We start from the raw sequence: 27,854 nt of genomic DNA, 5'->3' as shown, positions 1-27,854 counted from the left end.
TTCTCTCTTAATTACTAAATGGGGAAGACGTGCTGATGCGGGCTCAGCTCTGTGGCTTCTTTCTTCCTGGATTTTTACTGAAGCTCCAGGAAGGGAGCCAGGATATTTGATGATATTTTTTCTACAGATACTCCACTCCCTTTTTTTCTTCCAGATCAGATTACCATGTGTTGGTGGCAGCAAAAACGCAGAGTATTGCTGTCAGGTAAGGCATTGCTGGAAACACACCGGACAATGAGTGCATGCCCGACTTTCTCCAGATGGTAGGTTGTGTTGCCCTGTCCCTGCTTGAAGGTGCTTTGTCTTGGGATTGGTGAGCAGTCATGCCCCCTTCCTGCCCTCCTTTTCCTGTTTCTGCTTCAGGTGGCCTTTTATTTAAACTCTAAAGCCCATTGGAGGATCTCAATGAGACTTTCTGTACCCTTGATCAAAAATACAGAATAACCACAGCCCTTCTTAGCCTTTTGCTTCACTGCTTTTCCAATATTCCCCTGGGGCTAGGTAAGCACTGGTCTGTCCAGCGTATGAATTTTTTCTTTTGTTACCTGGGCAAGTTATCAGCCTCTCTGAGCCTCAATTTCCTCAACTGTAAAACGGATGTATAGGGTCATGCGGATGTAAAAAAAAACTATGTAAAGCCCTGCACATGATGTCTGACACTTAGTAGGTGCTCATTAAATGTGGACTGACTTTACCTAAGTGACCGTCCAGTGTACCAGGAGTCACCTGGTAAAACTTGGGACACTAGTTGCCCAAATTAGAGCTATGCTTAATACTATGACTCCAAACCAAGGTTTTAAATGCAGTAAACAATCAGAAAGGGCAGGAAGCCCCGAACAATGCGCTAGCCTAAAATTCAGACATTTGGGGGATGGGTATCAGGTTCACCAACCCACTGAGCAATTCTACCACCCAAAGTTATCCCAGTTCGGGTCTAAAGAGGCAGGGGTCTTCCTGCTTCCGTTACCTTCCTTATTCTGGTTTATCACTATCAATGGCGTCATCTGCCCCCACCCCCACTCAGTGTTTTATCCTGAAACGCACCACAGCACCCTGGTTTCGTAAAGACAGACATCAAAGAAAAAGTGATTGAGATAGAGAAAAAATGGTAAGCAATCAAGGAGCACGAAACAGATTGGTGATTCTCAAATTCCTTTTTCTCAATAACCTCCTTGGCAATCTCTCTCTCTCTCTCTCTCTCTCTCTCTCTCTCTCTCTCTCTCTCCCCCCCACCCCCCCGCCCTCCCATCTCTCTCCCTGGCCTGAGATTCTCCTTCTCTTCATGCCTCACAGCCAGGTTTTAAAAGAATGAGGCAAAGCTAAGATTGTAGGGAGGTGCACAATGTTCTTGCTCTTTGGTTCCACACGGCTCGTCCGTTCCGCTGTGCCCTCGGCCTCTCTGCTTCCGTGCTGCCCTCTGCCTCACTTCTCTTCTGCACAAAACCTGCTGCCCTTCTTGCCCCTTTCAATCCCTCTTCAATTGCATTATTCTTCTCTAGGGAATCCACTAGTGAACTAAGGAGGACCCCTCAGTATTTCCTCACCACATTTTGTAAAACACAGAGCCCCATAATCCCCATTCATCAAGGCTGATTTTTTTACAGCTCTGGTTCCTAAGAAGTGCCATGGGGGTGGGGGAGTGTGGGCTGAAGGATGAATAGTGAAGAAAAGCTGCAGTGGCAGAAGCTGACCCTCCCCAGAAGTGAGGCTTCTTACAGATGGATTGGCAGCTCCAAGCCAGCCAGCCAGGCTGTAGGGAAGGGATCCAGGAGATGCCCTAAATATGACCTTGTGCTCATGTTGGGGTCAGCCATGGTTGCACGTGGCCCCTTTCACGGCAAATCGAAGTAGTGAGAGCAGGAAGGCAGATGTACCTCACGATGCACCTCCTGGATCAAACCTTTCCAATTCTTTTGTTTTTAAACTTGTTATTTATTTGAGAGTGTTTTTCTAGGACCCATCAGTTCCAAGTCAAGTAGTTGTTTCAATCTAGTTGTGGAGGACGCAGCTCACAGTGACCCATGTGGAGATCGAACCAGCAACCTTACTGTTAAGAGCACCGCACCCTAGCCAACTGAGCTAACCGGCTGTCCCCAAACCTTGGCAGGAAAAAAAGTCCTGCTTATTCCTGGGAACTATAAAATACCTTGGGGAAATCACAACACTTACAATTAACTTACATTACAGGTCCTTTTTATTTTCAATCACTAAAACTTGCTGACTCCCCCACACTTCCAGCAGCAGGGAAAGCATGATTTAAAAGCAGCCTCCTTGGGATAGGAGTATGCACATGCAGGAATAGCTATTGGGCTAGAAGATCCAGGAGTAGGGTGGCCACATGGCATAGGGAAGGGTGATTTTGTGTCTAAGAAGGCGTGACAGAAGACAGAACAGAAATAGGGGGTGTGGAGGAGAAGGGGGAGGTCAAAAGGGAACGTGAGAATTAAAGTTGCTAAAAGACAAAGATGCTAAGAATGAAGGGAAAAGAAGGGAGAGAAATGTAGAATGAGGGAAGAGGTTGCCTCACAGAGCAGTCACTGCTGAGAAGAGAGAGACCTATTCACAGGGAGCCTATGCTGTTTGGCCATTGTGGGATTCCAGAAAGGGCTCATTAGTGCCTGTCACGTGGGCTGCATTGTCTCCAGACAACAGTTCTGCCAGACAGCCCCACCGCAGTTTGTCCAGCCAGGGCAGCTGGGCCCAGGTTCCTGGGGCTGTGTGGGGAACTGCTCCCCAAGCTGTTTCTGTGACCCAAATGACAGTTCCAGGCAAGAGCACCTCCCTTACCCCTGGATTATCTGGTGCTGAATTCCAGAGCCTGTAGCCTCCCTGGGGTCGGTCTATTAAAACTGCACAAACAACAGCTTTCATTTGTATAGACTCTAGAATCTCTGGACCTCAGAGTACAGAAATTAAATCCAGTATCTATTAATGGAAAGATTTTCATACAAGTACTGCAACGGTGTCCAGGAGGAGTGAGACCCAGCCTTTCTTCTGACTGATTTATTGCCTACAGCGGAAGAAGAAAGGAGGCATCTTTTGACTTTTGCTTGTAGCTCCCCACCAGGACAAGTCACAGTGACAGAACCTCCGGAAGAAGCTTCCTTTGCACCTCAGGAGGAAAAAGAAAAATGATGTCTAAACAAGGGGAATGATAACTTGCATTCCAGATCTCAGGGGTCACTTGCACCGAGCATGGCAGCCACTGTTTATTGACCATCATTATGCTTCAGGCTTTGGAAAGCACCAAGTGTGGGTCAAGGGAGGTTGGGTAATTGCCTATGTGGGATTCCACTCATTAGGGATTCCTAATTCTCAGAACTAGGAAGCTTCCCTGGAGTCACTATAGTTCCCACATTCTTGAGTTTGGTTTTCCTTTGTGGATGAAACTTTCAATAGTCTGCAATAAATGAGATAAGATCATAGGTAGTGAATTTTTCCATATTTCTTAAAGGACTCTCCTTAGTATTCTAAGATCATAACTCTTCTCCTTTTTAGTATACTAAAATGTGTTTTCTCTTTTTAAACTGATAGTGAGAGTAGGTGGTGATATTTAAAATATATTCTTGGGCTAGCCCGGTGGCTCAGGTGGTTGGAGCTCCATGTTCCTAACTCCAAAGGCTGCCGGTTCGATTCCCACATGGGCCAGTTGGGCTTCTCAACCACAGGTTGCCAGTTTCGATTCCTCGAGTCCCGCAAGGGATGGTGGGTTGTGCCCCCTGCAACTAGCAATGACAACTGGACCTGGAGCTGAGCTGCGCCCTCCACAACTAAGATTGAAAGGACAACAACTTGATTTGGGAAAAAGTTCCTGGAGAAGTACACACTGTTTCCCAATAAAGTACTGTTCCCCTTCCCAATCAAATCTTAAAAAAAAATAATATATATATATATATATATATGTATATATTCTTATTTGGTGATATAAAAAGTTTTAGTAACTTTTAGTAAGTTAGACTGATTCAAAATTTAGGAATTATTGATCAAATCCAACTCCTTCCTAATGTGGGTGAGAAATAGAGGCCGAGCAGGCTCAAGGGACTTGTCCAAGGTCACATGGTAGGTAAGCAAACTCTGCTTTGCTGTGCGTATTTTCACTGTGTTCCCCATTCAGGGGATTTTTGTGCAATGGGGTCTGTGGAATGTGTGACAAACAGTGCATGGTCCCTGAAAGTGAGATGACTTCTCTCTGTTAAATCTCTCTCCTCTCTCTTTGGGGCCAGTATTAGGGCCTCAGTCTCTCTCTTCTAACCAGCTCTTTCTGTATTTGCTCCTTTGCATGGTGCAACCTCGTGTCTCCCTGTACAAACCAGATAGCATCCCGCACTCACATTCATGTCAGCTCAGAGCTGGCCTCCTCCACAGTCATCCCTAAAGGCAGGAACGAAACGCAAACTGAGTGCTCTCAGGCCCGACCTGCATGATACAGTATGTGCTTTGTGCCACACACTGCCTTATAAATTCTGTATTTAACTGGCTCAACTTTGTGCTCACCTAATCTAAATTAAACTTCCTGAGGGACAAAAACCGTTTCTTCTCTTTGTTCTGTAACTCTCCACCCCCTCGGGCCTATTATCTATAACAATGTAATGCACTCTCTTATGAGTTCCACAAAGGTCGGATGGGTTGAGTAATATGGCAGGTTGGAACGGGGAAGTGGGGGAGGATAGGAGAAATGGATGGTGGAGGGAAGGATTCTGGAAGCAAAGCTTGAAATGAGAGGAAAGCCTAGTCCTAGCAAACCCAAAGCTTCAAGGGACTCAATCTTAGTCCCAGGACAAGATTGCATTGGGAAGGACCTAGATTCTAACACCTCTGAGCAAGGAGGAGGAGTGTGAAGACCTCAGAAGTCAGAGAAAGGCTGATAGAGAGTAGGGAAGCCTCTTTCCTATGGTGGAACCTTCCCAGCTTCCTCTCTCTGGCAGGCTACTGAATTGGGGAATAGATTCATCCAGCCCTCCAGCTTTGAAGCAAAAACAATGATCCAGTTCCTCCCCTTGGCATTGTTACAGTCTGAGGGAACCGCTGCCTGCTTTATGTTTATGTGTCCTAACCAAGGAGGGTGGGCTCAGACTAAAACAGAAGTTACATTTTGGCTTGGGGAAAAAAAAAAAAAGTAGAAAAGAAGAGCACAGAGCAATTTCCCATTCTGAGGCCTCATTCCCCGCCAGCTTAAAGGCTCTCAGCCCAGTTTGCAGATCAATGAGGACTGACTACATTCAGTTGAAATGGGGCCCATTCAGGCTTTTGTGCAGTGGCCAGTGGAAGTCCCTTCTTTGCTGAGACACTGTGCTAAAAGTAGGCCTACTGTCTTCTGGAATAAGTGTTCAGAGAGGGAGGAGGAGAGAACACTCCCTGTAGAGGGAAGCGTTAGTTATATGTATTAGTAGAGAGTTTCATTATGGAGGAGTTTAAATATGCAGCAATCTGGTCAAGAAGCTAGGGCTTGAAGCTTCATACTTTACTTGAGGCTGAGGAAGTGTCATTTTCCTAATCAAGGAATATGAAGGAAGTGCTCCTGCCCTCCAGGCCCTCCTGGCGTATAAATCCTATTCACCAATGACTTGTTTATCTGGATTTACAAAACTGGAAACCAATTTTTTTACATTTTGATGCCCATTAAGTGACAAGAGGTGGATTTGGGACTCAGTCAAGCTTTGGCTCAAGCACTAAGGTTAGGGAGCTTGATCAAGGTCATTGCTGTGATTTAGCTTAGGAGCTTGGCCAGGAGCCTAGGCTCTTTGGAGACTCACGTCCATATCTGTAAAGTGGAGATATGGAATAACATTATAGCTGGAGTGAATGCAAAATATTAATAATGATATGGCATATGAAAGACCTTCTCAAAATTGCTTGTTCCCTCCTGCTTCTTGCTACCTACATGGCTATCATCAGCCTTCTGAAAAGGGAAAAGGGAATAATTAATCCTTTCATTTCAAAAGGTGTATGTATACTCTCCCTCTCACTGTGTCCTGACCTCAGGCAGCTAGCTGAATGAAAGCTATCATCATTAAACTCATTTGTCCTACTACTCATCTGTTTAGAGGCAACTTGGCATGGTGTAAAGACTAGAGAATCAAAATCCAGAAGACAGGCTCTGTTCTTGGCCCACTGCTTATTAGTCACTTGGTCTCAGAGACATCATTGACTCTCTGGATACGGAGGGAACTTCAATGTCATGTCCTCCAACCACATATCTGAAGCTTGACCCTCACTCCCTACACACACACACACACACACACACACCATCCCTCATAAAGTGGTTGTCCAGCTTCTGTAGGGACAACTCAAAACATCTTGCTGCATCTTTAGACAATTCTGATTGTGAAAATGTTTTTCCTTTCTGTTCAAGTGAAATTTGTCTTCCTGATGTTTCTTCCTATTCACCATAATTCTATCCCTTCAGGCTATAAAGAAAAATGGACTCCCTCTCTCAGAGAACAGTCATACACTATTTAAAGATGATGATGGTGTCTGCCTGAATTCTCTTCTCTGCCCCTCACATGCTGTCTTCAGCTCCGTTGCCACCCCAGCGGTCCTCCTCTGAACTCACCAAAATGCGATGAGCCTCGATTCCCTCATTTAAAACACAGGAGTAGATATTCCTGACTTAAAAGACTGCAGTGAGGATTTAACAATGAAATGTGCCCTTAGACCCAGGATGTACTTGATTAATATTTGATGATGAACGAGTAGATGAAGCAGTACGTGGAAACACTGTGTAAACAGTAATGTGCTCACCGTTTTAGTCTGCTTCGGCTGCCATAAAAACTACCCAGGCTGGATGGCTTCAATAACACTAATTTATTTTCTCACAGCTCTGGAGGCTGGAAATTCAAGGTCAAGCTGTTGGCAAGTTTGGTTTCCTTTGAGGTCTCTCTCTTTGGCTTGCAGATGGTCACCTTCTCACTGTATCCTCAGTTGGTTGTCTCTTGGTCTATGTTGTGTCCTAATCTCTTCTTATAAGGACACCAGTCATTTTGGATTAGTACCTACCCCATAGAATTCATTTTAACTTAATTACTTCTTTAAAGACCTTATCTCCAAATATAATTACATTTGGAGGTATTGGGAGCTATGGTTTCAATACATGAATGGGGTGGGGGAGGGGCACAACTCAGCCCATAATACTCACCAGTGTATTATTAGCAATTCTATTTATTGTGACACTGTTCAGGATTGGTATTTGTGTGTTTTGGGGGAGAGTGATGGAGCCCTTTGCATATGAGAACTGAGATATTACAGACTTATAATAATAAATATATATTTTTGAATAGGTAATATTTTCACGTGATTCAAAATTCAAAAAGTCATGGAAGAAGCATGAATGGACAATAAACATAAGAAGAGGCTGTTAATGTCACTAGTAACCAAGAGAAATGTACATTAAGCTCATAATACTGTACTATTTTGCACCTAGAGAGTGGCAAAAAACAGTCTGTTAACATTAAGTATTGGTAAGCATGGCAGAGGAACAAACACCCCTCCATGCTGCTGGTTGGAATGTAAATTGGCACAGCTATTTTGGAAACCATTTGGCATGTGGTCACTGAGCTGAAGGTTTAGTGCTGGCACAGGCGTACCGCTGCCATGATCAAAACTTAGAGAATTCTTGAACTTGTGCATCAAAGAGGTGGGCATAGGAAAGTTCACAGCAGCAAAAATGGGAAACAACCCAATGTGTAGCAACAGGAAAATAGATAAAGTGGGTATGTTTATTCAATGATGTTAGGTAAAATAGAAATACGTGAATTAAATTTGCGAGCATCAGCATGAATGAATCTTAGCACTGTGGTGAGAGAAATTAGCTTGTCACAGAAAAATACGTACAGTGTGACACCATTTATACAAAGTTCAAAGCAAGTAAAATGAAATAATAATGTACTACTTAGGAATATATATATATATATATATATATATATATATATATATATATTTGTGATAGAACTCTAACGGCAAGCAAAATTGAGAACAAGAGAATTGTGGTTACCATTGTGGAGTCAGGGGGGAAATGCAGGGAGTTTCAACACTATTGGGAATGTTCTGTTTCTTATGACGAGGCAGAATTAATTATTATTCTAGCTCACCGCATACATCCATTTCAGATATTCTATGTATATATGAAATAATTCATTATAAAAAAGTCTTAAAAGGTAGAAAAAGGTATATAATGAAAATCTTGCTAGGAAGGCAACTGATATTTCAGATTTTTGTGCATCATTCAGAGACAAATTGTAGTTGACAGAAAAAATATACATGCATACACGTGTGTGTGTGTGTTCCCTCTCCCCCTTTTTACACAATGGTAGCATTTCTGCAGGCTCTTTTTAAACAACACTATCATTAGATAGAAAAAGGTCAGGGTAAATAGAAAGTCTGAGAAGAAAAAGACAGACTTTCCATCTATCTAGTAGTTTGGATAAAAAAAAATCAAAAAAAAGAATTGTCACTTATCAGTAAAGGGACTATCTGGATAGGAGGAATTCAGCTTTGTAGCTAAGGCTGATGAGACATGGAATTTGGACCTGTTTTAAAGCATGGAGAATGGAGTCCTGATTAAATCAACAAAAGGTCAGAGGCAAGTAATTCTCCTTTCTTGATAATGAGACCCCCCTGAGTTATATGTGTCTCAGACAAACAACACAGACATGAGGAAATAAGGGGAGGGCAGGCTCATGACCAAATAAAAGCAGGAGGCAAATACATAAAGATACAATAAAGTATCAAATCAAATATATGTCAAGCGCGTGACTGGAATTAGGGCAAACTGGCAAGCAGGAGAGGTTGGAAAGTGTTCTTGCACAGAAGCCAGGAGAAGAGGCGAAAGCTTAGCCTACCCCCTTGGTAGTGGAGGACGAACGAGGCTAAGTGCCCACTGAGGGGGAAGGTGGGTGAGGAACACCCAACGAAGTACTAGGTTCAGACAGGGCCAAGCCCCCGTAGCTGCCAGTAGCTTAGTTGATCTGGGAAGACGTCCCAGAGGAGAGGCTTCCAGGAGCAGCTTGAATGAGAGAAACAGGTTGGTGAACAGATTGAGGGCGGGAGCTTCAGGCGTACTGTCGATCCATGCTGGCGAAACTCCAAAGGAAGACTTGCTTATCATCTCTCTGTTGTGTCTTTCACTGTTTTGTATTTTCTTAAAGATCCCAGAATCTGGCATGGGTGTTTGGTTGTATGAAAAGCTGTGGAGAGTGGGTGTGCACTAAAATGCAAATGAAGGCTGTATGCAGGAGGTGAAATGTAGATGGCTAGTGTGAGAAGAATCGGCCCTGGCAGAGACAGATTCATGAGCCCTGTGTGGGAATCAGGAGCCCTGGGTTATAGGCTTGGTTCAGATACGAACTTGTTCTGAAATCTCCAGAGATCACAGAATCACATGCTCTAGTTTTTCTCAAGGACAAGATGGGAGTATTGGGCTAAATGACCTGTAAGACTCTTTTCAATCTAAGCAACTCAGGGATTGACAGCCAGAAGAAGCCAAGTCTCCTAGTTCAATGGAACTGAAGGATCTCAACAACCTCAAAGCTGACAATACAAACATCATTTGTAATGGTCATGCCTGCCTCGCACTTTACACAGGTCCTCTCCATATATCATCTCACCTACACCTCACAATCCTCTATGAGGCAGGTAGGGCAGGGATAGAATTAGCCCCATTTTACAAATGGGGAAACAGAAACACAGACTAACTTGTTCGAGGTCCCCGTGCTAGACAAAGGCTGGCACGGGCTGAGTGGAGCTAGACCCCCAAAGCTCTCCACAGTTCACTCCCTCCACTCCCCCCACTTGGAGGTTGAGTGATGTTCAGAGCATGTCCAATACTGGCTCTGAATGAGGGCCTGAAGCCCTGATGGCAGGCCCACTCTCCCAGCCTTAACTTCAAGGTCATGCTGGGCCACTTTCACCTGCAAACCACCCACGGGCAGTGTGTCTGTCCTACCTGGCACACCGCTGCTGCACTTGGTCTGGGGCCAGCACGCCCCTACGTTCTCTACTTTCATGAGGATGTGCTCTGAGCTGGCACCCCAGAGAACTGATCGTCTGGGCTCCTGAAACAGTGACAGCAGCCTGCTTGGCAGCCTCTGGGCTCCAGTGTGAGGGGAGTGTCCTTGCTTTTCTCTCAGCCTGGCTTCCTGTCTAGACATCTCGAATGGTCCACTGGATTTAGCATGCTGAGTTTGCCTGCCAGTTCTGTCAAAGCCACGCAGTTCAGTGCCCAGTGGCTGCCTCCCCGTCACCAGGACTGAGTCCTGGAGGATTGAGGCTAAGAAATTGTATAATGAAGGGAGCAAGGGGGAGGATAAAGATGACAACACCCTTACAGGCAGCTCCACATTCTAGAATCCTTTTCAGAACTCACACAGGCACTCTCCTTCTCTCCCACACACCTGGAAGGATGGGTTGTCAAGGCAACTTCTCATAAGCCCCAGTATCCACAGTCTTATCGGTTCCTGTGGACCCACTGAAGCTGGCTGTGGGGAAGTCTGCCCTCAGATTGGCTCTGGAGAGATGTGAGCAGAGATGCGTCCTCTGGAATAGCCAGTCCCAAGCCAAGACTCTCTCTCTCTTGGACCCATCCTGGCTGGAGGCTGAACCTCTCACATATGATGAAGCTGGGAGGAGAAACACCAGGCCCAGCACTACTGGAGCAAGGATGCCAGGGCTGGTTTCTGAATAGCCCACGTGCTCCCTGGCAGCATGGCTTTACCCAGCTCCCCTGGCTCCTTAGTACCCTGGACACAGTCTTCGTAATAGAGGGAAATGGAGGTGCCTCCCTCTCTTACCTGCCCAGGAGAAAGAAATGGTTTCAGCTTTATGGGCCCTACTGTGACTCTCAGTGACTTGAAATCAAGTTGAGAGAAAAACATCAGACAAACCTCAATTGAGGACCTTTTACAAAATACCTGACTGGTATTCCACAAAACTGACCACGTCATCAAAACTAGGAAAGTCTGAGAAACTGTCACAACCGAGGGGAGCTTAAAGAGACGTTAATATGTCCAGCAACCAAGTGATAGGACAGGTTGAGCACTGGACTGAGAGTCTATTATAACACTAGTAACAATCAAGATGGGCAGAGTGATTTTACTGTTTCAAAGCACAATTTTTAAAATGAAAAATTTTCTTTTAGAAAACAGTTTTAGATTTACAGAAAAAAGCAAAGATAATATAGAGAGTTCCCATATACCCACACCCACTTTCTCCTATTATTAATATCTTACATTAGTATGGTACACTTGTGACAATTAATGAACCAGTGTTGACATATCATTATTCACTAAAGTCCAAACTTTATTCAGATTTCCTTAAAGTTCTTTTTCTGTTCTAGGATCTCACATTACATTTAGTTGTCCTGTCTCCTCAGCCTCCTCTTGGCTATGACAGTTTTTCTCAGAATTCCTTGTTTTGATGATCTTGGCAGTTTGAGGAATATGGTCAGGTATTTTATAGAATGTCTCTCAGTTGTGATTTTTCTGATGTTTTTCTCATGATTAGGCTGGAGTTATGTTTGGGGAGGAAGACCGCAGAAGTAAAGTGCCATTTTCGGTGCATCATATCAAGGGTACATACTATCAGCATGATTTATCACAGTTGATGCTGATCTTACTTGATTGAGATAGTATTTGTTAGAATTATGCACTGTAAAGTTACTTCAAAACACAGTTTTTAATGTATGATTTCCTTTGATCTCATCCAATCATCTTCGGGATTTTGCATCGCCCACTTAATACCTCTAGCCTCTGGCCGTAAAAGGAAAACATAGAACATCTCGGAGTTCCTAGTCCTAAGATTCTAAATTGCACTCCCTTACTACACGCGGACCTACAGAGGTGGCAGCCATAGGACTGCCCAGGGTCGTATGCCAACCGTCCTTAGAAATACCACCCTCACATGGCTGGGAGCAGGCTGGAGGTGGTCTCCCACTGTTCTGAGGATGAAGAAACATCCTAAAAGCTCTACCAGTGAGTAAGCAAGCAAATAGATGTTGAATGAACAAAATAATAAATTTATTGAGAACTTACTAATGCCTCGTTCTATGTTAGGTGTTCTAGAGGATGAAGAGGTAAAAGACATAAACACAATTTAGTGTGGGTGAGAAGATGTAAGCTGATGAACAGTGAAAGAACACATCCGGCCTATCCTTGAACACCAGCTGCTCTATGAAACCTTTTCTGATTGTTCTATCTGGATGTTTTTTCTCCTTCTTCTGAACCCTTCTAATACTGTGGTAAGAAATGGCACTTGCCTCATTGAGATTGCCAGTTAGCCCTTAATTTATATGACTTACCCTGATAGATCATGAAAACTCACTATGTGCTGAATTGGTCTAAATCTGAGACCACAAGAAATTAGTTTTAGAGGCAACAAATGTGCTGGGCTCTGAGGAGAAGAGATGTTGGGTGGCTTCCTGGAGGAGGTGAGTCTGAAAGCAAGGCTGAAGGATAAACAGAGGCCTTTCTTCTTCCTCAGATGAAGGAAAGGTGAGTTTAAAACCAGGTTCTTAACCTCAGTGCAACCCAGGGACCAGACCCTTAACCCCCAATTCTTCCAGGCTGGCTTCTCACCCTACACCTTCCATAGTCCTACCTTTAAGTCTTAGCTCATCCCGTCTCTCTACCTGTCATGTTTTTACCTTCTCCTTCCCTTATCACTCCCGCCCATGGTGGTTTTGCCCCTCTCTGACTGCCCAGACTAGCACGTATAGCTTGAAAGCCCTTGTTTGGCAGATCATATACTGCTCTGAACTGTGGGTTATCTTTTGTGAATTGTCCTCTTGTCCTCTGGCAAACAGATTCTGAGTCTCAAAGGCTCCCTAGCTCAGCCCTGACACACTGCAGATGCTTAGTCAACAGTGGCTGACGAGTTTATTTGTTTTACAGTCTTAAGGGGCTGAATCTTCTCTTTCTCACCTGGCAATTTATCTCTAACGCCCGATTGATTCCTCCTGTCCAGTTTCTTGTGCCTCATTGCCCATCTGCCCTTCCAGTGGTGGGAAGACACTGCAGATGGGAACATGATTCCCACTTCACCAACCAGTGCTCCCAAGGAGCCTGGGAAATTATCTGCCATCGCTCCAGTGATGTTCACGGAGTCTATATCCTAGTGACTCTGGAAAGTTGTATCCTCAGCCTTTCATGAATGAAGAAAATCTCTCTTCAGTGGCCTCAGAGGTAATACTGGATGTGTGTGTGTGTGTGTGTGTGTGTGTGTGTGTGTGTGTGTAATAGGGTATGGGGTTGCATGTAGTATTATGTGATTGTTGGTGTGTGTATGTATGTAACTGTGTATGTATACAAGCACATGTGTACTGTGTGAGTATGGGTGTGTGAATGTGTGTTGCAGGGTTGCATGTGTTTGCTAAGTGTGTGGGACATATATGGGTATATGTGAGCATGTACATGTATGAGCATGGTGTGCATGAGAGTATATGTGTATATTATATGTATGTGAGAGTGAGCATATGTTGAATGTGGGTGTATGTTGCGTGTATTGTAGGTATATGTGTGAATGTGGGGGTGTGGATGGGTTGTATGTGTGTGGTACAGGGATATGGGTTGTACGTGTGTGTGTGTGAGTCTGTGTATATGTGGGGACAGAGTCCCAGAGAGCAGTTTCCAGGCTCTCGGCCTCACGTGGAAAGATGCTGGCTCAGGTAATAGATGGCCATCAGCTGTGATCAGATGGCCGTCAGCTGTAACCAGTTAGCCATTAGCTACTGATATAACTGCCGTGGCTAAGCTAGCAATACCCAGATTGCAGTTAGCAAGTGGGATCTGTTGGCAGAGAAGCAGATGGCAGATTGCGGATCGTGTGGATCCTGCTTCCTGTGTCTCCAACCCAGCTGCCAGCGAGAATATAGTGGTGTGACTCCCCTATCTATGGCGCCGTGGGTGTTCCTTTTTGGCCTCGCCATATCCTGCGTTCTTATGTGGGGAGCGGGACCGGAGGCCTGACACCTGTCATGTGGGGCCTGACACCCCACATGACAGTATGTAAGGGAGGAAAGCCTGCCAGACTGATCCTATTAGATGATTCAAGCCTTTATTTACCCCCACGGGTAAAAGACTGTGTGGTCCGGAGCCTCCTTGCCTGGAGTCTGGGCCCTCGGACGGTCTTCACTGCCTCTTCCCCTCCCAGACCAAACCTCTCGCTCAAGTCATCTGCCCCCACTGGAGACAGTCCTAGCTGTGCAGGCCAGTCCCCTCCTTCCTATCCGGGACTGCCCTCTTCTAGCAAGGGCAGGACAACCTCGGAGGATGCCAGGAAGTGGTTTCCTGCTGCACCCAGGCCACGTTCCAAGTCTTTGGAGTCCCCCAGGTCCCCCAGCGAAGGAGATGAATTTGGCATCAAATGCTAGATGACAAGAAACTGCTGACACAGGCCCGAGGTTGTGCAGGCCCTGCTGGGGTGATGGATGATGAGTTTCCAAGTGAAATCTAATAGAAAGTCCATGCATAATATATCTTTATGGGAGCAAATTCCAATTTGCATCCCATTAGGCCACTGAAGTCTCAGAGGCCCTGTAGTGGCTCTCAGGCCTTCCCTCAGAAGGAACCCAGAGCAGGGGAAGCCGGTGCCAGCAAAGGCCGACCTGTCAGGGGCAGCTGCAACAATAGCACCCGACGTCATAGGAGGGGCCGTGGGAGGGATGTGCTCTCCTGCGTGCTGTCCCTTGATGCTGTCGAGGGCCTGACTCCAGGCCTTGTTTCTCAAGTTCTGTGCCTCCACATGGTCCTCACGAGCAAGATCAAAGGAGAACCTGGCTTCCTGGCTTTTCTATAATTTATATTTACTGCCCTGCTCTAGGTGAAGGATACAGAGGAAAGTAATGTGTGCCCCAGTTTCCAAAGAGGTAAAGGAGGCTTGAAGAAGAGCAGGGTCCCTCCTGGCAAGGGCAGGGGCTGTAGGGGCAGCGAGAGGAGTGGGGAGAATTAGAGGATGTTGCAGAGAGCTCTGAGCTGGGGACCTGTGTGCTGGGCTTAGTTCCTGCTCAGCCATGCACTGCTCCAACCACCTTCCTATGCTACGCGCTTGACCCCTCTGAGCCTCAGTTTCCTTATCTGTGGAAGAGGTAATGTCACCTGCCCTTCAGGGCTTTTGTGAGTGTGGGAAAGTACACTTAAGAGACGTTATGGGGCTGTAAGACTGGGGATGCTCTCCAGACCCCAAATGTGGTGGGGGTATGTGTGAGACTGCGTGTTAGGGGTAGGTAGAGACCGTGTGCTAGGGGTACGTGTGAGACTGCGTAGGTATGGCCAGGGGGAGATAGAATATAATAGAATATAGTTCCTGGTTCTGGAGCCCAGAAACCTCAGTCTTCTGATGCCTCCTCCTTCCTTCAACCCTCACACTTCCTCTGAAGGTGGGTGGGGAGGGGGAGAGAAGGTCAGGCAGCTTTGGCACATGGCAGTGGGGGGGGTCTGCAAGGTGGGGGCTTAATCTGAGGCTGTAGTTTGGTTTTCCTTTCAGGGGCAGAGCAGGAGCATGACGTGCAGGGTCAATGCAGTTAAACTGGAGCTCTTGGTATTTTAAGAGCAGAAAAGAATTCTGGAAAAACTGGAGAGGAGCCAGGCTCGGAGATGGGTGGAGTGCCATCTGGTCCAGTAGAGAAAGGCCCAAGCTCTGTGGCTGGACAGCAGAGTGGGTAATTCTTTCTGATGGTAGCTGGGGACTCCCCGGACCCCCTCAGAACACCTCAGAGGCTCAGGACACAGGCCACACCTGTTGCCCTCCAAAGAGATCTCTGCCTGGTTTTGAACTGGGACAGCGATGTGCTTGTGGGCAGGACAGAGTCCTTCTGTGAGCACCACCCGGTTCCTCCTTGGCCGTCTGCCCGGCCGAGCCCTGGCCTTTCCTCTTCTGCGCAGCCCACTGCTGCCCTGACCCGAGGCTGCAGAGGTTCTGTGGGGCCTTCCTTCCCTGTGGCCCAGCTGATTGGCACTCTACAGGCTCACGCTCCTAAATTACTCCCTGTAGTTCACAGAGAGGCATAGGGCTGTGATTAGGTGAGTCAGCCCGGGACAAGGTCATCCTGGAGGGGTGTGTGTGCCACTGGCGATGTGGCAGGGTAGGGTATGGGGCAGGAAGGAGTGCCCATTCTACCAACTCTCAGAGCCACACAGATCTCTCGGGTTACGTGGCACTAAGTGAGGAGGAGATTTGCAAATTGTCTAGCAACTTAAGTTCCGCCAAACTTCTGATTTTCCTCTCAGTTATTCCGGTAACACAGGGAGAAGCATGTAAAGTGTCGGAGAGCATCATTTGGATAATATACCCTGACCTGTAGGAACGTGACCATGAAGGATAAATGTCTCAGTGTCGCTACAGTGATGGAGCAGGCCACAAAGACAGGCCTGGAAGGCCCAGCTGGGCTTTAGTTTTCTCTCCTTTGAAATGCCACTTCAACTAGTCCCATAGCTTTCTTGGAGTGGTAAAATAGGAGGAAAAAAAATAGAAACAAACGTATAAATTTCATAAAAGGTCCAACAGTGCTTCGAAAGTACTATATAAATGAAATGTTAAGGTAGAAGATTATTGTGTTTATATAACTTATAACAGTCTCTGCCGTATTAGCCAAGAATGTGAGAATAATCTGTCGTTGGGATAGGAATGTTGTACTGATATGGTCATCATCTAGATGTACTGCTTTTTGAATTGATGCCAAAGCGTGTTAGGTCCTGATACCTGAAATATGGGCAGGGAGTGTCTGGGTACCTCTCCAGTTTCCAAAGGGACAGCAGATTTCACTCAACAAGTTTCTTAGGTTCATAGTTACTCTGGAGCGGTTCTGCCAGGGACACACTGTTTCCTTTTTCTAAATAGGTTTTGTGATGTTTCTACCAAGACTTTTGTGCTTCTGTCAATAACATCCACAGTAATTATTCATTTTCTCCAACAGACAGACTGTTTGCTCACTTGGACAGGATTTGTTGATGTGCTGTTACAGCTCAATTCCAGTACATTTTGTGGTGGTTATTTTCCAAAGTGTTCTTCAGTGTGCGCTATTGTGTTGCACAATTCACTGATCAGCCCACAGGTGAGGGCTGACTGCTGCTCTGTAATCGTTATATACCTGCTGCATGATCTGTGGCAGACGGGGTGCATGCCCTCCAATTATACCTTCAATCATTCCCTCAGTTGGTTGTTACCGAGCAACTTTTTACTTCTTATGTTCCTGTCACAATGTTTAGTGGTGAATGCATGATCCTGGATCAACTAAACAAATTTTCGGTTTCATCTAAACATCTCACTTTATTTCAGTCCCAAGTCAGACATTGCTTTGTCTGTATGGTTTTGCCTAAGCTGCTTTCTTAGGTGCCTACAGGGTTTTTTTGTTGTCCTGTTGACATTTGTTATGGGGTCTTCCCCCCACCATATTTTACTGTGGTCAAATACACATAACATAAAATTGACCATCTTACTCATTTTTAAGTGTACAGCCCAGTGGTATTAAATACATTCGTAATGTTGTACAGCCATCACCACCATCCATCTTCATAACTCTTTTCATCCTGCGAAACTGAAACTCTATACCCATTAAACAATAACTCCCCATTCTCTTCTATGTCCCCAGCCCTGGTAACCACCATTCTCCTTTCTGTCTCTATTAATTTGACTACTCTAAGTTCCTTATGTAAGTGGTTGTCTTTTTGTGGCTGGCTTGTTTCACTTAGCGTAATGTCCTCAAGGTTCATCCATGTTTGTAGCATGTGTCAGAGTTTCCTTCCTCCTGGATCTTTTTAAAAAATAGTTTTCTAACAGATTTGGCTGTTCAGTTTTCAGGTTTTAATGCAAAACTGCCATAATTTTCACAGACCAACTAGGTTGCTATGATACTCATTGAAGACTTCCCTCATTTTGTAATCATAGAGCGGTATCTATTGTCAATGTGAATTACTTCCTTTCCACCCAAGAAAGGGGGAGGCTTTCAATAGGAGCATTTCCACAGAAAGTTACTCATTAACACTCTGATGTTTTATACAAGGTCTGCGTCAGACCATTTTATAATACCATGAATACGTTCGAACAGACACAGCAAATGGCAAGAGTTACCTAAATCTCATTGCTTGTGTTGAGGCAAGCTCTTAATTTTTTTTTTCATGGGAACTATCAGCTTTTCTTTCTTATCTTATTAGTCTAGATGGTATCTACTCTGTGCAAGGTAGTGGGCCAAGTGCTAGGGATATCAGGTAAATAGAGGCCCAGCTACTCTCTGCACATCTGCAGGGACAGATGGACAAGACAAATCAGGTGCTATACACATCTGCAAGCACTTCATCTTACCCAACTCTGGAGGCCGAGCTACCTTCATAAAGGAACCCAAAAAGTAGCAAGTCATTCTGGGAAGGGATTGAATCTTCACCCTTTCCTCCCAGTAAATCCTTCCCGTTGATTTTTGATTGCTGGTGTAACATTTCTCCTTGTATTGAATTTTCAGTCATCAACCTGAGTGATTCTCTTTAGATTGGGGGTAGGGGGAAGATGGCAAATTGGGAAGGTGCTGTGTAAAAGCTTTTTCTTCTATGTGATTCTATAATTTCACGTTTATAAAATTAAAAAAGAACTTCCTACTTTCAGAGTACCAGTCAGAGAAAGCGCAACATCTTCTGGGAGGGTAGAGAGAGATGTAGATTCAGTATCAGTTATTCTCAGGGGGAGGGAGGGGCACACGGTCTTTATCACGAGTTGTTCTTTCACAATTTGGTTCAGTTTACATTTCTTCTTGGCAGAGCCCATCTGCACCCGAGAGCGTGGGGACCTGGCCAACCTGTCAGGTATACCTACTGGATTTGGAAACGAACCATCGTCTGGCAGACTAGGGAGCCTGGTGCCAGTCGATGGTGCCTTGTTGGACTTTGCAAAATAGAGCCTTTCCCAGCACCGTTTAAAGATGGGAAAGCCACATGAAGGATGGGTGCTTAGGCTCCTGCTCTTGAAGGCAGAGGCAGTTTGATTTAGGGAATAGGAAATAGCCAGGAGAAAAAAAAATCCCACAAAACAACAACAACACACACAAAAATGCAACCTGAATACAGAAAGGATTCCTTTGGAGGGGAGAGGCGGGCGGGGAATTGCAACCTTATCCCCTGGGACTCCGGCTCAGAAGCCGAGCTGCGAGGTTCAGTGAACCCGTTAGTAACATGAACTTGGTTGCCGTATTTCCCAGCCTGAGCTCATGCATTATTTACCTGGCGTAAGTAAACCTGCTTCTCCCACTGTTGCTGGGGAAACCACTTTGATTTAGCGAGTTCTGTCTTACTCTCTAACTAAAACACTACAGAGTGGGGGTGGGGAGGAGGGGAGATGGGCGATACGGGGTCTCAGAGGTTCAGGATGTGGATCCATGAAGGGGAGTCCCTGCTTCCCCCGATCTCCCAGGGCAGAGCCCAACTAGGAAAGAATGCTGAGTTCAGTATGGGGAGCCCCATGCCCGCCATGTCCTGCCTCTCTGAGTGTCCCTCTCTTTTTCGCTTGCCTCCAGGAAGTTGAGGGGATAAGGAACGAATCCCAAGGAGCAAGGTGTGCCTCTTCTGAGGCCATGGTGAAAGCCGCTAGCTGGTCTCACACCGACAGCTTTCAGAGATAGACATCAGTCTGTGCAGCGCGGGGAGAGGCAGGGAGTCAAGTTTCCCCAGAGGCTGTTTCCCAGGTGAATCGGCCTTGGGGACCCAACTCCATAAACACAGGCAAAGTGGTCCTCTCTATTTCCTTACTTGCCGTGGCTCATATTCCGTGCGTCCTCGTGGACCAGACAGATGTGATGGCTGAGAAAGAACTTGGCCTGAGGGTTTGGGACTCTGGGTTCAAATCTCAGTGCTTTTATTTTTGATGGGACTTGGAACAAGTTATATAATCTTTCTGACTCTCAGTCCCCCAGGTGTGGAAGATGGATATTAGTGTCATGAAGGGGTTTTGTGCACATTGCCCAGGAGTTGATCTGGGAACACTGTCCATGCCCAGGCCCCAGGATGTGTGGTAAAGGGCCATTGGCTCAGACTGCCACCTGTTTCCTTTTCTTTCCTGCCAGCAACATTTAGACATCATGCCTGGCTCCCTTCCTCCTCTTGACTGCATATTGATTTTTCCTTTCCTCCCTTTGTTCTATTTGTGGCTTCTCTGGCCCCTCACAATTGCATTATTTCTTCAGAAGAGCACCGGCTGAGGTCTGTTTGTGCACGTCAGCAGCCTAGGCCCTCCAGTGTGCCCGTGGCCTGGGCTGCTTTCCCTCTCCATGGACTTGTTACATTCGCATCACTAAAATGGCACGTTGAGGAGCCTTTTGGTCCTTCCAGATTCTCTCTCTGCTTTCACTGGAAGGAAGATGCTAATTGTCATTGAGATGGGTGTGTCTGCCTGGGTAATGCAGACCCCAGATATGTCAAGAATATACTTAATCTCTATATATATAGACAAATGCTGGGGGTGCCAAATAAATGTATACAAGTGGACACTTTGGTCAGTGTTGCTCAAGCAGTAGTTCCCCGTAATCAGAAGTGTCTGGACGCTGATGATAACCACTTTGAGCACCTCTTGTAATTGCAGAAGTCAAACGTGACTTGTATTCATCTTTTGTTGTTGGTATATATTGACTATTACAATTGAGCTGGAGAATTTTCATTTCCAACAAGTTCTCAGAAGACACAGTTGCTTCCAGTCCAGGAACCACTTTTCAAGGCAGAATGGACAGACAGCAAAGGCCACTATGCAGGAAAGAGCTTGGTGGGTTCAAGGATTACAAGAGTCTGGCATGGCAGGAGGGTAAAGAGGAAGGGATTGGATTGGTAGACAGGGGCCATAACATGTAGCGAGGATACACGTGCGTGTGTGTGTTTGCATACGAGCACAACATTTTTGAAGTGAGGTGCGTGTGGGGAAGGTTAATGACCTGATTTGATTTGGCATTTATTTTATTTGATTATCTTCACAGTTACCACACTGTGAGCTCTGTGTCTTTGATTGCTAGAAACTTAGCACCTTCCACAGCACCAATAACTGAGTAGATACTGGATAAAATTTATTATGTACCAGATACTGCACTAGGCTCTTTGTAAGTATTAATTTATTTAATCCTCCTAATGACCCTGTGAAGTAGGAACTATGATAATCCCATTTTACAGATGAGAAACACTGATGCATGTTACTTGCCCAGGGTTACAAAACTAGGAAATAACAGACTGCTATGTGAACACAGACAGCGTAATGCAGGAGCTGAGTCTTTAGTCTTCAACACACACTGCCTCTTCTACTACATGTTGCCATCCTTATAAATGAATGAACAACCTTGAGAAGCAGCAAGGTCAGACATGATTCTCATATCCATTTTAAAGATGAGAAAAATGAGGCTCAGAGAGGCACCTGGTCACAGGTAGAAGAAGAGTATCAACCTAGATCTCCTGACTTCAGGTCTCAAGGTCTTGTCACAAAACTGAGCTGCTAATAAACCACAGCCCTATTTGAGAGTCTCCCATGTGCTCAGTGCTGAACCAAATGGACAAAGAAGTTTACCAAGAAAAAGAAGGCCCCGCCTGGCAGGTGTGAGGGCGAGGCTGGTACCCTTCAGAGATGGGGCTGATAGTTTTGTTCTCATGTTGGGCGGCCTGTCGGAGGCCTCTCTCTCCCCTCCCTCCCTGGGCTGGGCTAGGGCAGCAGCTGGGCTCCTGGGCCTGGAGGTGCCAACGGGGCCAGTCATTCAAAAAGCTACAGTTGGGTTTTGCAGCCATAGAGAAAGATACAGCCCTTCTCTCCAGGGAGTGAAAGTTGATACTGTAAACACTTTGGGTTTTATCTTTGATCTGGTGGGTCATCAGAGCCGCTTTTCTCCCCAGGTAGAGTTACCAGGAGAGGCTGACCTAGGGCTTTGGAAAGCTATGCCCTGCTGAACAGATGGTGCAGTTGGGGGTGGGGGAAGGCCGTAGACAGAAATATAGGCAGGTCTGAGAAGAGAGCCCAGCAATTACCCCAAATCTGGAACCCAGAAACCAAATTCCAGGCCTTGGGGAAATTCCTAGGTTTAAAATAAATTCCTGGGTGTTATAGCTTTTGGTCTTTGGCTTCAAAAACAGTTCCTTTCTAGATAATGGAAAATCATAACATGCATAATTTAAAAAGCTCCAAACATCCTTAAACTAAAAGTATGTAAAGCTTAGTGCCAGGCCCTGAACAGCCAGCCCTAAGTGTGAGATGATTGATGGAGTGGCCAGCTCTGAAGCACTTTTCTTTCTTCTAATCAACTGCTTTTGATTTGGTGTCCTTTCCCTGGCAGTTGCAATAGATCACAGTTCTTTTCAAGAAGGTGGTTATTTTCAAGCTAACTTTTAATATTGAAACTTATTCTATTTCCTCTGCTTGTAACACTCTTGCTGATTTTTGGCTCTGTGAACTCCTTTTCATCCTTCAAGACCCTATACAAACTCCACCTTGCAAACTGGCACCTCCTACTTCCCTTCCAAACCCAGAAAATCATTAAAACCATCAATTTACCCTTCCAGTGTCCTCCTCCAAGAGTGCCTGTTCACAACTCCATATAACATGTGAGAAATGACAGTCAGGGATATTTTTCTGGCTAGATGGACCACAGAACTTGAGGAGAAGAGATTATTTCTTATGTATCACTGTATTCCAAATACCCAGCACAATGCTTGGCATTTAACAAATGACCTCAAATTAATCTTATTGAATGAATGTTCTTATTCTTTCTGAAGAGGAATGAATGGAAAGAAATATGTATAAGTATTTATCATAATCCAAATACTCTCTGGGCATCATTTATACGTTATTTAATTTTATCTCTATTAGAAACGTTTTTGTTTGTTTAAATCTTAATGCAGTGACCAAAGGAATACAGTTGACTGTTGGGAGATGCAAAGGACTGTGTCTTTTCTCTAGGAGTTTCAAATCTTACTGAGGATGGACACAAACATACACACATGTGCATGCCCACGTAGATACAGACGCACAGACAGACACGCACACCACCTAAACCACATTCTCTCAAAGAAAGACTGTCAACATTGTAAAACACATTTCTTCTTTTCTTTCTTTTTTTAAATTAAAGTTTATTGGGGTGACAATTGTTAGTCAAGTTACATAGATTTCAGGTGTACAATTCTGTAATACATTATCTGTATCTCCCATTGTGTATTCACCACCCAGAGTCAGTTCTCTTTCCATCACCATATATAAAACACTTTAATTTCTAAATACCGGATACAGCCATAAAGGGAAAAGAAATGGAAAAATGCGAGGTCACTGTGGGCGTGGTGTCTTTAAGGGAACCACAGACATCAGTCTCTCCCTATGTGCTCATATTCCTAGAGACCGGGAACAGATTAGATAACCTTCAGCACTCTGCTAGTTGGAGGACTGGAGAATTATTTAGAATGATACTTTATATTTATGACTTTTCAAAAAGGGCTGTCACATCCACGATCATATTTTTATCCCCAAAGTCTCACGGCTTATAATGGAGTGGGGCCTGGGATTGCATTCTGTTTCTGTCACTTATTAGCAGGGCTTCTGCTGCCCGTATGGCATCTCCGCAGCTTGGAGAAAGGTACCCGTTCCTCAAGTAACGTTTGGTTAAATGTAGTATATTATGTCATAGCTTGAACAATGTACCAGGCGGCCCTACTGTGGCTGTACCCAGTAGAGAGCTTTCCTGAACCTCAGCACACAGAGGTCCTGACTGCAGCACACCCTCACTTGCTTTTACTCCCTGCCTGTCCCTTCCCCTAACGCCAGGACACATGTCCCTGGTAGCCCATCTGTTTCCACCTTCATCCTTTGATTAAGTAGAGGGGTTATACCAGATTCAAAGTAGGGTGGGGTAGGGAATTGGGTCTCAGAGTGGAGGGCAACCAAGAGATTTAACCATAGGGGACCCCTGGAGTATGGCTGGGACAGATGCTTATGAGAGTGTGCCAGCAATGTATGGGACACTTCAGTGCACGGGTGTGGGTGTTAAGTAGGAGAGGACTCTTCCCTGCAGCTTCAGGACTTGGAGGCTGGTATCTGCTCCCTGCCTTTCACTCTCTCGTGTCTACAACGTGAATACCTCCCCTTACCAGATCCTTGTACAGTGCTCAGTCTGAACAACTGTGCGTAGTGCCCCTTGAACTTAAAGAAGTACCTCAATTCTTTCTTATTTGGAAAGGTACAAAAGTTGCATGCTCTTTTATAACAAATTAAAATAAAAGGGTATAAAAGCAAATCGAACAATCACGCTTTCTATCATTTGCTTGCTTCTACTACTGAATAACTAGTGTTGAGTTTGCTTGCATATTTCCACTACTTTATGAATGCTAAGGGAAATACAAGCAAATGTGTGTGTGTGTGTGTGTGTGTGTGTGTGTGTGTGTATGTATGTATGTATATATATATATATATACACATATATATATATTTTTAACAAGTATTTTAACAGAATGAAATCTATAGATACATTTTTTTTAAAGTTAAGACTATATTGTATATCATGGAATTCCTGAGTCTAGGCCAATATATAGGGATCCATATATTAATATTTTTGATAACTGCATGATCCATAGTATAGTTTTACTATGAAATTATTCAGTCATTTCTCAGGTAATGAACATTAAAGATGCTTCCTTTTGTTTTTGGGGGGGCTACTTCAAACAAAGCTGCAATAAGCATATTTTTACATACTTCACTATGTACGGGTACTCTATTTCTATAACTAAATTCCTTAAAGTGTGATTTTTGGGTCAATGTGTAAGTTTAATTTTAATAGATTTTTCCAGATAATACTCCAAAAATCTATTAGCATTCGCATTTCTACCTGCCTTGTATATAAATGTCCATTCCCCCACACCCTCACCAGCACTGGAAAATATCAATCTTTTTGCTATGTTGCCAATTTAATGTGTTAAATAATTATATCTCATCTTTGGTTCATATTGCATTTCTCTAGCAATAGTCAACAAGGAAGGGTGATTGTGTTTTCATACAATTCTCTATTTGTATGTCCTCTTTGATGAATTGCCTCTATATTGGTCCTCCTTTTTCCTATAGTCTTTTTCTGATCAATTTGTAGGCAATCATTGTATATTCGGGCTATTATTCTTCTGTTATATGTGTTGTAAATATTTTCCTCCAGTGTTTCATCTTCTAATTTTATTGAAGTTATCTTTCACCATATTTTACATAATAAAATCGGTCTTTTCTTTATGTCTTCTAGTACGGAATCTGTGCAGGTCTTCAATGTCCTGAGGTTATACAAATAGTCTACATTTCTTCATTTAAAAAATACATTTGAATTGTATACCCACTGAATTTTATTTTTAAAAATAGTGTGAGATATGGAGAAGTCTTTAAATCTCTGAGCCTTGGCTTCCTCAGGGGTAACGTGGGCATCGTTAGGATAATCCTGTGATTCCTCCAGCCAGTTGCTGTGTATGCACACGTCATCATCCATGTTTAATTTCATCAATTATCCTGATAAGGTCCTATGTATGTAACTATTTTTTTCCTGGTTCAGGATCCAATCCAGGATCGCACGCTGCATTTAATTGTCATGGTCTCTTTAGGACAATTCCTTAGCCTTTCTTTGTGTTTCATGACCTTGACTTTTTTTTTTAATTAAAGAAGTTCAAATTAGACTTTGTCATTTAAAAATAGTACAAGTCAATTATTAAGTAAAATTTCCTTCAATTCATTTTTTTCTGACATTGTCTTGTGATAGGATTCAGGTATGTATTATGGGCAGAAAAACACTGAAGGGATGCTCAACAACATCCCTTCTCAATACACCACATCAGAAAAACAGGAGGTTGATTTGTTCCAACATTGGGGATGTTACCTTTGATCATTGGTTAAGGTGGTGGCCTCCACGTTTCATCATCATAAAGCTACTAGTTTTCGCCTTTGTAATTAATAAATAATTTATGGGGACACACCTGGAAATTATAAATATGCCATTTCTCATCAAATTTTCACCCACTAGTTTTAGCATCCATTGATGGTTTTCTAACTTCATTGTTTCCTCTAGTTGACATTTTACTGTACAGAAGAGCTTTTTCTTTCCCTTCTCATGTATGTATGTATGTATGTATGTATATCAGTATGATTTGATGTATTCTTATTTTATTCCTGGGTTATATTCCATCATTTATTTGTTGTTCAAATTGCCACAGATTTGACTAATGGGTGTGGTATGGTTTTTCAGCCTACTATTATCTCACTTATTTATTCACAGAGACACCCATAAACTTTTTCTAACTTGTAAACTTCCAACTTTTCCTGGCCCAGAATCAAAATTTTAAAGCTGGAGATAACTTTAGATGTCATTACGCTTTGCCCTGGTCCCTTTATTTTTATATGTGAGAATTCTGTCTGTCCCTAGAGAACTTAGGGCATTTTTCAAGGTCACGTGGCTTGTTAGAGGCAGAGCTTGAGCTGGAATGCAGATACCTGGCTCTTAGTCCAGAGTTCTTCCCAGGACATTTCCAGCCTCCAAATCATCAAGGACCTTCTGTCATCACAGCTGTTTAGGGAACTGGAATTCCCCCCCAGCCTGGAACTGATGGTCCAGTGTTTACTGACAAGAGTTCTCAGTCAGTTCTTAGGCATTTCCCTGAGCCATTAACCTTGGCAATGGGAGAAGAGGGTCTGTAGAGTCTTCAGAACTTCTATCATTGTGTAGAACAATTTCCAAGGGTGTTATGGTTGCCAAGGGACCATAACTAACCAACACTTACCAGTTTCACACAGTTAACAATTTGCTGGTGGGTTTCTATGTGACGTTGTGATGGCTATCTATGTAGTCTGCTTTCCCAGCCTTCCTCCTCTCTTCCTTTGGTACTATTCCTCCAATTTTGGACTGGAGACCACTCCTGCATTCCTAGTCTGGGCTGACTAAGCCCGGTCAATCATATTGCTATAGTAATTGAGGAATGGGCATGTGAACCCAGCTGGACCCATAAGAGTCATCCTTGGTACTTTTGCTGAAACTTTTGGGAAACGAGTGTTTTCTTTTCATTGGAATAAGAAGTTGCAAAGAAATAAGGAACATGGTATTTCTAGGACCGTTTTGCTCTGACGTCAAAAGAACTTGCCTGAAAAATGAAGCTAACACAGAGGAAAGCAGAGCTAAGAAATACAGAATTAAAATGAGTCCTCATTGACATAAGATGGATCCTGATCCGAGTGAGCCATCTACTCATGGACATTTTTAATTAGGACAGCCAAATAATCCAATGTTTTGCCTAAGCTGGTTTAAGTCACTTGCAGTGAAAAGAGTCCTGACTACTATAGCTTCCTTTCATGCATAGACCCCCACCCCCAGGGCTTCAGACACTCAAGGGGGATAAAGTAGAGCCAGGCAGTGTCGAGCTAGCCAGTCCCCTAGCCAAGGTATCCAAGGGACCCCAGAATTACTCCTACTACCTCGACCTAATGAGTAGCATAGCTGGTGCCCACTCTAAGGCCAGAGGGGTGTAGCTTTCCTGAGGCTGAGGCTCTCCCTCTGTTGGTCTCCTCTTGCCTTGTTCTGTAGTTTCCATTGCACGCTTGAGAGCGTGTGTGTGTGTGTGTGTGTGTGTGTGTGTGTGTCCATCTGCTTTTCTCCTACCTTGCTGGATTATTATAAAGATCAGATGGAATGAGGGAGGCACAGTGTCCAGTCCCGTGCCTGGCATGTACAGCAAACCCTCTTTCCCTTTTCCTTCCGTCCTCCTGATTCAGAATGTTTTTAAGAATCTGTGATGTGTTCCAATTTTCAATGCCCTGGATAAATAATGGGGAATTGGAGTATAGTTGCCAGAAACTTGCACTAGTTTTAATTAATTTTATCTGTTTAGAGTGGGATATCTGAAAGTCATTGAATACATTTATGT

General features: G+C 44.3%; 1 long non-coding RNA gene across 1 annotated transcript in view; it reads left to right on the top strand.

Moving 5' to 3' along the window:
- The first annotated feature begins 227 nt into the window (after positions 1–227).
- Positions 228–27,854, top strand: part of LOC117021519 (uncharacterized) — a 109,790-nt gene continuing 82,163 nt past the window's right edge. Inside the window, exon 1 of the long non-coding RNA XR_004422877.1 lies at positions 228–263. This is a non-coding gene — a long non-coding RNA (uncharacterized LOC117021519). The remainder of the gene's footprint in view (positions 264–27,854) is intronic.

Source organism: Rhinolophus ferrumequinum, chromosome 4, assembly GCF_004115265.2.
Source record: "Rhinolophus ferrumequinum isolate MPI-CBG mRhiFer1 chromosome 4, mRhiFer1_v1.p, whole genome shotgun sequence".
Lineage (NCBI taxonomy): Eukaryota > Metazoa > Chordata > Mammalia > Chiroptera > Rhinolophidae > Rhinolophus > Rhinolophus ferrumequinum.
The sequence above is the reverse complement of the archived record's forward strand: the minus strand, read 5'-3'. Positions and strand labels throughout refer to the sequence as shown.